Here is a 10,149-nt window from a genome sequence, read left to right on the forward strand (position 1 = left end):
ATGGGAGGATGGGAGCCAGGGAGCAGACAGAGCAACAGGGGGAGGACAGATCCCTTGATCTCAGATTCTATCTCCCAGATCCTGGAATCTCCCTTCCTACCTCTCTTCCAGATCCTGGAACCCATGTCCAACCTCTTCTGCCCCTCCTCCCCTTCTTCAGTAGAACCTCCCTCCCATCACAGATTCCTAATTTCCCACAATCTCCCCAATCTCCTCTCCTCCCCGTCTCTAGTCCTGCCACTTTCTCCTCACTTTATTCCTGATTATCCTCTTCTTTTCCTCTCCCCATCCCTAACTTCTCCTCTCTGTACTAATGCTTGAGATCTAGTTTTTGTCCAATATAAAAATAAATAAAATATTCAGACACAAGCAAGGCCGGAAAATTACTTCATTTTTATAACTTAATATAACTAATGGAAATGTTTGCCTGTGTTCCTCTGCATTTTCTAAATTTTGCCACAGAATCTACTTCTGAGCTGCTGCAGCAAACGGTGGGGGCTGAGCCTTAGACCCTGCTTCTGCTAACCTGTTGTCCAAATTTATTTGGGAGGGTGGGGGTTGCAACGGCATCAGCGGTGCCTAAGGGTGACAAAATCCTAAACCCACGACTGTATGCACGAGGTTTAGGATTTTGTGGTTCCCTGTTCTGTGGCTGTACCAGCCTCCTTGCATAATAATTGCATGAGTACAAAAAGGCACTCGAGGGTGTTTGCTTGTTGAGGTTTACTCGTGCCTGTTTATAGGAGAAGCCCACACTCCAGGCCTTTTACAATAAACCTAAGCACACATACAAAGAAGGCTCCCAAGGTGTTCCTGTATCTTGCAAAATCAATTACCTCCTTTTCTTGTAAACAATACACAGCACTTTCCACTGCTGAAAAAGCATGCAAGGGACAAGGTACTGTCTGGAAGATGTTTGGTGAGGGGCATCGTCTCTGCTGTCTTGGGACTGAGTTCTAACAGATGGGGGTCCAACTCCAGCAACCTTCTGGATATTTGAGATAATGATTGGTCAGTGATGGGAAGGTTGTATTAGTAAAGGGTTCCTCAGATACCCCTGCACTCCTTTTGAGTTTAGAAATGCACATGAGACTTCTGGCAAAATGAGAGCTGTTTCCATTTGCATGGGCAGTTTTTGACTGGTGCAGCTGTTCCAGCCAGAATTTTGATAAGCAAAATACTTTTCTTCTGCCCTGAGCAGGACCCGCCACCTGTGCTTTTCTTTTAAGGAACCGGGGAAGGCGCCACATTGGCACCCTTTGAAGGGGGGGGCTGAGTATTCGGTGACTTCAGAAACTGGCACCCTAGGCACTTATCTATAAGACCTCTTCCTAAATTTGGGCCTGGCTCCTCTCCTGTGGCATCTGCACAGCTTCCACTTCCTGATCCAGGGACCCTTATGGCAGTTTGTACCTGCCTTGTGCAGGCTGCAGAGACCCCCCCCCCCTCATCATTGTGCACAGCAGAGAAGTCAGTTGTGTGATGAGTGGGTCTCAGCAGACATCTGCCCAGAGATAAGTGCTAAATGTGACTGGTTCATGATCTCTCTGCACGTTCATTCAGTGTTTTAATATTTTTTTATTAGATAATAAAAGACGTTTGACTTTGCTTCAGTCTCCTCTTCCCTCATTCGTACTGATTGTTCTGGGTGGTGGACAAGCATTTAGGAGGATACAGAGGGCATTATGTAGCCTGTAGCACGCTGTCTGCACCGAGAAGGCTACAATCTGGCCCTCGTGGGTGCCATTGATGATCCTCTGCTGAGGAGCTGTCACGTCAGGCATATCTAGTGATTATACCCAGGAGGAGATGAGTGCTTTTAAAATATCAGTTTCCAGCCCTCTAGCTTAAGAGTTTAAAAAAAAAAAAAGTGGAAAACCGTCCGCTGACAGTATGCTTCTGGTCCTAATAGATTGGAGTGATCCGGCCACTGGTTTCTGTGCTGTGATCCATCTGAGGAACCAGGAGGGGTAGTTTTCAGTAACTTGCTGGGTAGACTGAACCATTTTGGTCTTTATCTGCTGTCATTAACTCTGATCCTAACACCGCCGACTGGTGTGGCTAGAGCTTGTGACTGCATGTAAGCACATATCATCTCTTCCACATCCCTGCAGCGCTCTCACGCATTCTGCATCCCCGCAGGTGTTCCCCATTCCGCACAGCTTTTCCTTGTCCCCATAAGTCTTTAATATCCCCACAGCTCTCCCACATTTCACCCATCTGCTTTTACCGTTGCTTTCTGCACATCTGTCCCACATATTTTGCTCACCTGTCTGGTACTCTGCATGTCTGTGCCACTCTCAAATGGTGTACACCAAGCCTGATTGGTACACAGCCACTTCACATCCTGCACACCTTTTCTCTCATCTTTAGCACACCTTTCCACATTCTGCACTTCTTGTATCTTGTTTTGTTCATCCGGCTAATGCTTCAGGCAGCATATCCAGACACATGCTTGCAGCTACCACAAAGGTGATTTAGTAATACCTGTGGAATTCACTGAAAACCTCTGCTTCAGCTTACATAATCTTTATACTGTATGTATAAAAGGCTTGTGTAAGTCTGTCTGTTGCTCACCAGGTGGCTCCCAGAACAGTGACGGGTGCACTGTGTGTGCAAAGCCCTGTTGCACACACACAGACATGCAGGCAGACAGACAAGCAGGCAAAGTGAAACACACAAGCTCCCCCAAACACATGCCCTCACGCAGGTGCGCATACACACACAGGTTATTATAGACCAGACTACCTGAGCAAAACCGGGCACCTTTTGCTAACTTTATAATATTTAATGATGTATTTGACAAACAGTCAATTAAAGAGTAGCACATGAGCACCATAAAAACATGTTGATGGGCTTACAACTGTGGGATATTAATATCTGGTTCCTAGTTGGGTTATTGTTCTCAACTAGCTTCCTGGTTTCAGATAAAGGACTGCTGTGTGATTCTATTTTTAGCGCAATAAGATATGGGCACTTTCAATAGCAAGACAGGAATCAGGAACTTCCCACTAATGTGTAACAGAGCCAAAGTTTTTTTTTTTCACTTCTAGAGTTAAAAGTGCAATTAGAGGGGGCTGCCACAGTTAACTACAGGTTCTCCGGTCTCGCGTTTTCTAAAAACTTCTCAAGTTTCATTTTTCAGTGTTTATGAAATATTTCAATGACTTTAAAAACTTCAAGCAGCGCTGGGTTTTGTTCGATAAAGATTTTTCCACAGGCACAGAATGGTAAAACGTGCTTTCTGAATAAGGCCCTAAGTTTGCAGATGTATAGCACTACACTTTATCTGATTTTAAAAATGCACTTACTGCAAACCCAGGAATGAGCCTGCAGGGGAGAAGCATTGCTTTGTGTGGATGGAAACAGCAGCCAATAAGAGAGCGCCTGCTGTGTAGGCAGCTTTCTGATTGGTTCCCATGGTTCGCTACCAAACCATATTGAGAAGGAGGAGCAGGCTGGAATATCCATTTCACACAACAAAACTGAATTGGGTCTGGATTTAGAGGATCATATACCATTTTAAAAAATGGTAAATACTTCTGCTTCTTATCAATTCTGTCATGCTAGAAGACTTATGCAGCTATGTACTGATACATGAGAGACAGTCACTATGAGGAAATGAAAAAGTTCAATTTTGAGCAATATAGTTCACTTTAGCTTATAATGTTTTCTTAGCATTGACAGGTTAATCCACACCAGTGGATTATGCACCTCTACCAGCAGATGGAGCTGGAGCAAAGCTGACGTCACGGTATATATACCCCTACACTGACATCAGCCCATCAGTATTCTCCGTCTCCAGCAGATGGTGGACGTGCATCTCCTTACTGGGGATTCTTTAAAAATAAATAAGAAATAAAAGGAGAAAAGAACAAGGAAATTAATTCACCCTGCTCTCTGTGGTGATATAGTATGGTCCCTTCCTCAGTCGAGTTTCCTGAGGTAATATTTGCAGATCCCTCCTTCAGTAGAGTGCCTCGGTCCAGTAGCTGGTTTTCCAGTGTGGACTTAGCGGTGGAGAGAGAAACAGCTGAGAGGCTAGTGGGTGCAGGAAGCAGAGTGCGTCAGTGAAGGCCTTTGCCCTCTCCCTCCGCAGCCAGAGACCAATTCTATACTCGGCTGGGAAGGGCTGAGCTCAAGTAAAGAGTAATTAAAAAAAATAAAAATTGAGGGTTTCCATTCTCCTTCTGGTCTCCGGGCCTTGGCGTGCTGATCCTGATGTCCATTCCCACCTCTGCGGAAGCATGGGGAGTCGTGGCAGCTTGGCAGGTTCAGCAGCCTTTTGGCTAGGCCCCACTCTCAGGCTTTGCTTAGATGCTGAGTGGTAGGCCGCGGCAGTGTTTGCGCGCTTTCTACGTGCAGGTCTGCCGCGAAACAATGATGTCAGATTGCGCTTGCGCACCCGGGTGTGCACTCAGGTAGGCACCTACATTTTGAGCATCCAAGGTATGCACTTATTGGACAGAGCTTGTTTTTGGGGGCCCTGTCCAGGTTTGCTTGTGCGAGCACACAATTCTCGGATGCTCTGGGAGCGTGCTACTAGCGGGTATTTACTTTTGTACTGCTTGCCATATTCGGGCATCTCAGCCTGGCATCCCCCCTAACTTGTGTCAGTGCTGCTTGGAGGCTCAGGGAGAGTTATCTCCAGCTGATTTTACTGAGCCCACCCTTCCCACTTTGATGTGGGAATGGGACCGGAAGGGTATCTGTCAGAGGTTTCACCTAGTTTTAGGGCTCCCCTAAGTGGTTTGCTAGCAGGGGAAGGCAACTCAGTTGGTGCAGGACCGATGCCCCCTGGTTTTGATATGGACCGCGGCGGCATTCGTGTGCTTTTCTACATGCAAGTCTGCCATGAAACAACTTGGTGGGTTGAGCAGCCTTTTGGCTAGGCCCCGCAGTCAGGTCTTGCACAGACACACATGGTATGCTTAAGAGTTCAGGATCACAGACTGCAGATCCCTGCATGCCTGGTGCCATGGGTAAGCATCGAAGTACATCTAGACCTGCTGTGAGTCACGCTGATAGCGACCCAGATAGCACGGATGGTAAAGGCTATCCTTTCTCCTTGGAGGATGGGAAATTCCTCCAGGGTTGGAGATGTATAGCACAGTGTTGCGTTTCTTTCATAGAGATGAGTTGTTGGCTCAGATCTTGTAGACACTGAAGATGCTGGGAGTGCTGGGTGCTGATTCCATGTCTGAGCCAAAGAAGAATCCCATTTAGATTCCTTGCATAAAGCATTATGGATGTTATTCAAGAACTGATTGATCTTGAATGGGGCGCTCTGGAAGCTAATTTTAAAAGAGGATGAGCCTTGGAAGCACTGTACCCCTGTGGAGAGATCACTTGCGCTTTCAAAAAGTGAATGAGCTGTGGTGTATGCCATCACCAAGTGGTCAACTATCCCTGTGGAAGGGGGAACAGCTTGAAGGAGGCACAGGATAGGAGAATTGAGGCTAACCTAAAGCAGGCCTTTGAGGTGGTACCAATGAATTGCAGATGATCTCTTGCCGCTCCCTGGTGACTCGCTCTTGCTTGCTTCTCTCTCAGGGAGTCAATGAGTCTGGTTTGAATTTCAGGGCAATGGCCTGTTGAACACCACCCTGAATGCGCCCGATCTCCCCTGATCTGGGAAGTTAAGCAGGGTTGAGCATCAGCTATGGCTGATGAATTAGTCGGCTGATACAATTTCAAAATCTAATCTTATGAAATTGTCTTTTAAAGGATCACTCTGGTTTGCAAGTGAATTGGAAAAACAAAATGGCCAATAAGCGGGGTGAATCCCAGGTTCCTCGGTTAGCAGAGGATTAAAAGGAGATGCCACATTTCTGCAGTGCGAGAGGTTGTGCTAGGGCTTTTCAAATGTTTTTGACTCCACAGAGGATAGGCCTCAGTCCTTCATCCCAAGCTGCCCAGATGGGAGCCTAGGCTCGAGTGGCGGTGTCCCTCCGACCCCCTCAATGAGGTGTGCTGACCCACCCCTGGGAACAGGAGATAGAGGGTCACCTATCTCTCCCTTTTACTGGAGGTGGGTTGAGATCACATCAGACCAGTGGGTCCTGGAGATGATAAGAAATTACTAGCTCTGGAGTTTCTCAGCGTTCCTCGGGACATTTTCATGGGTTCTCCCTGTGGCTCTCTGCAGAAGAGACAGGCAGTGGAGTGTACATTGGCAAGGCTGTGATCCCAGTGCCCATGTCACAAGAAAATATGGGCCGATATTCCATTTATTTCATTGTACCCAAAAAGGAGTGTTCCTTTTGCCCAATCCTGGATCTCAAGGGAGTCAACTGGCTTTTGCAAGTGACTCGTTCCTGCTTGGAAACCTTACACTCCTGATAATGACAATACAGTCGGGGGAATTTTCTTAAGTCTCTGGATTTGTCAGAGGCATGTCTGCATAGTCCCATTCAGCTGGTGCATCAAGAGTTTTCTGCATTTTGCTGTTTTGGGGTGACATTATCAGTTTTGAGTGCTACCCTTTGGTTTGGCCACCGCACGCAGAACTTTCTCTAAGGTCATGATGATGGTAGCGGCAGTATTGAAAAAGGATGGCATTCTGGTTCACCTGTACTTAGATTGGCTAGTTCGGGCCAAGAGCTATGAAAGAGAGTCTTCAGGTTGCGCACAAGGTGATCTCCTTGCTACAGCAACTAGGTTGGGTGGTGAACTTGGCAAGAGCAATTTGCAGATATCCCAGACACTGGAGTATCTCGGTGGTAGTTTTCGACATGAAGCAAGGGAAGGTGTTCATGCTGGAGTAGTAGTCTGTAGTAGTCGCACAGGTGCGACTACTACAGAAACAATATGCCTGATGGTGTGAGATGGCAGCCACCCTAGAGGTGGTTCTAGGGACAAGGGCACATATGCGTCCTCTTCAGCACAAACTATGGGCGTGTTGGAGTCCACATTCTCAGGACTACTCGATAAGGCTTCACTTACCAACGAAGATCGGGATCCAATTCCAGTGGTAGCTGCAAACAAATCATCTAACAAAGGGTGTTCCCCTACGAACACCTGACTGGCTAGTACTCACCATGGATGCGAGCCTCCAGTTTTTGGGGACTCACAGTCAGGAGTTGACAGCACAGGGGTGCTAGAGTACAGACGAGTCTCCCTGGAGCATCAATTGGCTGGAAGCCCATGCCGTTCGGTTGGCATGTTTGCAATTCGTTGCCGCTTGCAGGGTTGAGCGGTCCGAATGATATTGGTCAATGCAATGAAGGTGGCTTACATCAAACACTAGGGAGGAACCATGAGCCAGCAAGTGTCGCAGGAAATAGCCCAACTCATGGAATGGGCAGAGGTACATCTTCAGGTGATTTCAGCCTCACACATTGCAGGAAAAGACAATGTAAAAGCTGGCTTTCTTTCAGACAGAATCTGGACCCAGGTGAATTGGAATTGTCAAACGAAGCGCTCCAGCTCATAGTGGACTGCTGGGGCCTCCCATTTCTAGATTTGTTAGTGACATCACATAATTTGAAGGTTCCTCGTTTTTTTAGTCACAGGAGAGATATGAAGTTTTTAGGTATCGATGCTCCTGTGCAGGAGTGCTTGGAAGGTAAGCTTCTTTATGCCTTTTCCCCATGGCCCATGTGAAGCAGAATGATTCGGAAGATTGCGAGACACACGGGATTGGGGCTTCTGGTGGCACCAGATTGGCCCTGAAGGCCGTGGTATGCAATCTGTGGAGACTCCTGGGGGACTGTCCTCTCCAATTACCAGTACCACAGGGATATGCTATGGTGGGACCTATTCTTGAAAATCTGACTTGATTTTGACTTATGGTGTGACCCTTGAGAGGGCTTAGTTGCCTAAGTGTGGATAATCCACTGCTGCAATCTCTACCCTGCTTTGAGTGTGAAAGTTTTCCACTTCCTTAGCCTATGTTGGGGTTTGGCAAGTGTTGAGGCTTGGTGTGAGGAGTGAGGGGTTCATCCTCGTTCAGTTAAGATTCCGCTCAGTTTGGATTTTTTGCAGGATGGGTTGATTGAGGGCTTGGCCCTTAATTCTTGAAGGTACAGGTGGCAATTCTTGCCTGTTTCCAAGGCCACATGAATGGTGAACCCTTGTCGGCCCATCTGATTGTGTCCTGATTCTTGAAAGGGGTGAAGCTTCTTCCCTTGCGGTTTCCATTGCTCCTATAGAGCCTTAATCTGGTTCTGGATATTTTGGCGGGTCCTACTTTTTGGCCCTTGCATAGCCTTTGCTTGAGGTTACTTACTTGAGGATGGTGCTCTGCGCATAGAGTTTCTGAACTGTGAGCTCTATCTTGATGGGATCCTTTCCTGCAAGTGACTCTGGGGTTAGTCCAGCTGCAAACTCTTCCGTCTTTTTGCCGAAGGTAGTCTCAGATTTTCTCTTGACTCAATCGATTTCCCTGCTGGCCCTGGACAGGGAGAGAGATGTGGATGAATATCATCTGCTTCGGACCTTGGATGTCAAGTGGCATATCATGAGGTGTTTGGAGGTTTCTAAACCTCTCAGGAAGACAGACCGGCTGTTTATTCTCCATGGTGGGGGTAAACAGGGTGAGCCAGCATTGCGGGCTACAATAGCTGCTGGTTTAAGGAAGTTATCACGGGTGCATATGTGGATGCTAAGCAGCCATTTCCTTAGTTATTATATTTTCACCCTTGATAATACTGGCCTGTACATTTTTTACAGAATTTAGTTCTTCTTCAACTCTTACTAATGTAGCGCTATTGCTAGTGACCAACGGGTTTATATTTAATATCACATTTTGCATCTCTTTAATGTTCGTGTTTAAATTTGTAATATTAGTCTGTAGAGCTGTTATTGCTTGCCATAGCATTTCTAGGAAAACCTGTTTAGGGGGTGACAATGTAAATATAGGGGTTGAGGACAAAACATTATGCACAATATTTTCTTGTCTGTCAGAGTTCCCGATATGTGGGGAAGAAATAAGTTCTCCAGCAATCTTTGATCTTCTGTCGGGTTTCTTTAAATTTTCCCCGACATTATGCTCTCCCTCTGATGATGGACCAGCTGCTACATCAAGCACGCTCACAAGAGCTGGCTTTATACCCTGTGCCTCCTCAATTGGACTTTCTAGTAACATCGACTTCCGTATGTCTAGAAAGCCAGGTTCCATGGTATAGCCAGTAGTCAGAGGGGGAGTCGGTACTGTTGGTGCCCCAGGACTAAGAGTCACTTCGCCTAATAGAGGGGATATTTGCTCCTTATCTGCCTCCATAATAGGCCTCTCCGGGGTTTGAACTCCCGACGGTGAGTAAAAGCCAGTTATCATTGCTTGTGTGGGATTTGATCTGGCAGGTATTGAGGAGTCCTGCCTGACCTTTCCCTTGCGTTTAGTATGGGGCATTTTTCCAAAATAAAGTTTATCAATGAAACTAAAAATCTACTCACGCTTCTGTTAATCAACAAACTTATCCGGAATTAGAGGGGTAGGAGCCGGTTTCCACAGTCCTAGAGCGAAGTTCCTGGCGCCTTCTTCGCCTTCGCCGGCCTAAGCCGGACCAAGCCGTGCGCCCCTTATGGAGCGCGCGGCTTAGGCAGCGTGCGCCGACGGCGGCAGTGCGCCGTCTGTCGCTAGATTTTTATAGCAGCAGACGCGAACTGCTCACGTGACCGAGGGACCTCCTTCCGGGTCGGGGCAGCCGAGTCCCGCTGCTGTTCCAGGGATGAAAGGTTTTTAATAAGTCTCTCCCGGTGAGGGCAATGGTGACCCACTCCTCTCCGTTTGGCAGCTCCCAAATTCCAGCGTCTGCCGCTTGATTTTTATAGCAGCAGACGCGAACTGCTCACGTGACCGAGGGACCTCCTTCCGGGTCGGGGCAGCCGAGTCCCGCTGCTGTTCCAGGGATGAAAGGTTTTTAATAAGTCTCTCCCGGTGAGGGCAATGGTGACCCACTCCTCTCCGTTTGGCAGCTCCCCAGCAGCCATTTCCTGGTCAAGATACTGCTCATTCCACTAGGGCTCAGGCAGCGTCATGGGCAGAGATTAAATGGTTGTCTCCCGTCGAGATTTGCCGAGTTGCAATGTGATCTTTCTCACGCAACTTTTCCGGGCATTATCACCTGGATTTGTAAACCTGGAAAGACGCAGCCATGCGTGTGCGGTGTTGATTGGACCATGGGCAGCCTCCCGTCTTGTCCAGGA

The sequence above is a fragment of the Rhinatrema bivittatum genome, chromosome 4, assembly GCF_901001135.1.
Source record: "Rhinatrema bivittatum chromosome 4, aRhiBiv1.1, whole genome shotgun sequence".
NCBI lineage: Eukaryota > Metazoa > Chordata > Amphibia > Gymnophiona > Rhinatrematidae > Rhinatrema > Rhinatrema bivittatum.